Below are 2,500 nucleotides of genomic sequence, written 5' to 3' on the forward strand. Positions count from 1 at the left end.
CGTTGATTGTTTTTTATTTTTAATTTTTCTAATTCTGGTCTACTTATTAATTTTATGAATCTTTTTTTATTTAAATATAATAGTAAGACATGTTAGAGGAATATAATTATTATTTTTTTTTTAATGTCTTAATAAAATTAATTGGTAATATATTAGTATATCATTTTAATGACAAAGTATCGAAGGTGAAAAAATTATATTTTTATTGATTAAATCATTTTTTATTATTTAGAAGATTAATCAATTTTTTCGTAACTAATTGACGTTTTCAAAACCTTTTCGAATGTAAATTTTCCTAATAAATGTCCAGCATAAGAAAAAAAGTACATTATTTATATATGTTATATAGAATGTTAGTTTTTTTTAAATCAAATATACCTTTTAGATAAATGTAATACTAACCTTTAAAAAAAAAACATACCTTAATACAAAATCAATATCTTTTGCACAAAATGATCAGGCATAAATATATATATTACATAGTCTCAAAAAAGTAAAAATAAAAAACACTAAATATTAGTTTTTATCACATACCTTCATGACATAGATTCTTCGTCCACAGGTAAAGGGAAACGTGACATGTGTTTGGACACTGCATCTTTTTTTAATGGTCTTTCCGAAGAAGCTATGTTGGCTGGCAGCAGCTCGTCTTTTGACTTCCACGTAGGTTTTATTTTTCCAGCGGCCACACTCACTATAGTGCACATTATTTTTGAAAAATGCTTGTGGCTTACGGCATCATAGATTTTCCGAACTATCCATTTTTTTCGTGAACGTGGGTGCTCTAAAGCAGTTCTTTTCGTGCCCAGCTCTTCAGTTCTCTTGTTCTGTCTGTGAACAATAGCTTGCGATCGACCAACATTGTGGTTGTGGGAAAGAATGGCCAGCTTTGTTCGAGCCTCCATGGAGTTCATACGATAATGTAATCGCTTGCTCCTATATTTTAAAACACTAGAATGGAATGTTTCAATGGCGCCAGTGCGACAATAGAGCACCAAATGAGGCACATCATTTTTTAATTGACTAGACGTCACTAAGTCTTCAAGTGCCGTAAATGCCGCGCTTGGTTTTTTTAACCATTGCACCTGATTATCTGTGCCCGATATTGTAGTGTGCTGACAGCACATTTTTTGGCCATCCTCCTCCCACTCATGGATATTGCGAACATGGTACAGAAGGGATGTCCAAGTTCTCCAAAAAATGTCGGTTTCGCCTAAACTGTGCCTACTGCACCAGTAAAAGTGGTTGACAACCGCAGCTATCCAAAACTGTAAGTCCTTACAAGTTGATCTCTTGCTGGCCTCTATTAATTTTTTTTTCAAAGATTTTACATAGTGCCACAAATCATATTGATGACAAATATGACTGTATTCTTCTCGCATTTTTTTCTTTATGCCCACGTGTCGATCCGTACCTAGAATCTGAACATCATATTTCTCTTCGATAATGCGATCCAGGCAATTCTGAAAAGCCATTTTTTCCATCGCTACGGACGACGTGGTTTGCGAGACTTGAACTGTTTCGAAATCTATGATGAGTTCAGATTCAAGTTCCATCATAGTGTAAGTGCAGTATTTGGCACAGAACCCTGGACTATCGCATTGTCCATCGCCTACTAAAAAAAGAGAATTGCTTTTTAATGTGGATTTTAGGTTATTTTTTTCCTCAAGCCAGGAATGATCTATTCCACCATATATAAATTTTTTTAAATATTTGTGATAGGTTGTTTTTGAAAAAAAGGGAATCTTACACAAATCCATCATTTCCTTTACTGTTGTAAAGGATGATCCACTGCAAGTAATTGCAGCCCCAATAATTACATTTCCGGCAGCGAAATTGGCTATTTTGGGTTGACTTTCCCATATTAGATTATGGTGTTTTTCTTTACATGTTCCATAAATTTTTAATAAGCTGCCAACGGTCACTTTATCTAATTTTATTAGTTGCTCAAAACATTGATCGTTGGGGCAACGAATATGCCCAAATAATCGATCTAAACAGGATTCAAAAACTATAAATTTCCTCTCTTCAAGAAATCCTGATTCGTTGGGAGGTATAACTATGAGAGGATCTGTGGTAAAGCTACTTTCTGCTTGAGAAAGATCTGTTTGTGAAATTGCAGAGAAATCAGGGGCATAGGTTTCATCTAGTGTTGTATTTACATCGAATGAGGTATCGATTTGTTCATTTGTCTCCATATTCTCTGTACAATCGTTTTTGGGATAAATGCAATCGTCAATTGAACTCTGTGTTTCGGCAACATCTGAAATGGGCATCTGAACAACTCTTTGTTCATCAGATACTAAAATTTGTGATGCGCTGGTCCCAGCTTGTGCCAAGTCATCATCAAACTGTGCAACAGCACACTTTATCGGCGTCAACTCCAAATCTGAAATATCCTTTGTTGTTTTGCTTTTTGAGGGTGTGGATTTCATTAATTCTGGATCAACGATGGGACAAAAAATTGAGTAATCGTGATCATGATAAGTGTCACGGTAGC

The 2,500-nt window shown here is 34.7% G+C and overlaps 1 long non-coding RNA gene across 1 annotated transcript in view; it reads right to left on the reverse strand.

Moving 5' to 3' along the window:
* LOC143987046 (uncharacterized) overlaps positions 1–1,684 on the reverse strand; it is a 4,199-nt gene extending 2,515 nt beyond the window's left edge. The window contains exon 1 of the long non-coding RNA XR_013276587.1: positions 535–1,684. This is a non-coding gene — a long non-coding RNA (uncharacterized LOC143987046). The remainder of the gene's footprint in view (positions 1–534) is intronic.
* Positions 1,685–2,500: the final 816 nt, after the last annotated feature.

Source organism: Lithobates pipiens, unplaced genomic scaffold (assembly GCF_037356315.1).
Source record: "Lithobates pipiens isolate NorthernLeopardFrog02 unplaced genomic scaffold, aLitPip1_a1.2 Scaffold_18, whole genome shotgun sequence".
Classification (NCBI taxonomy): Eukaryota; Metazoa; Chordata; class Amphibia; order Anura; family Ranidae; genus Lithobates; species Lithobates pipiens.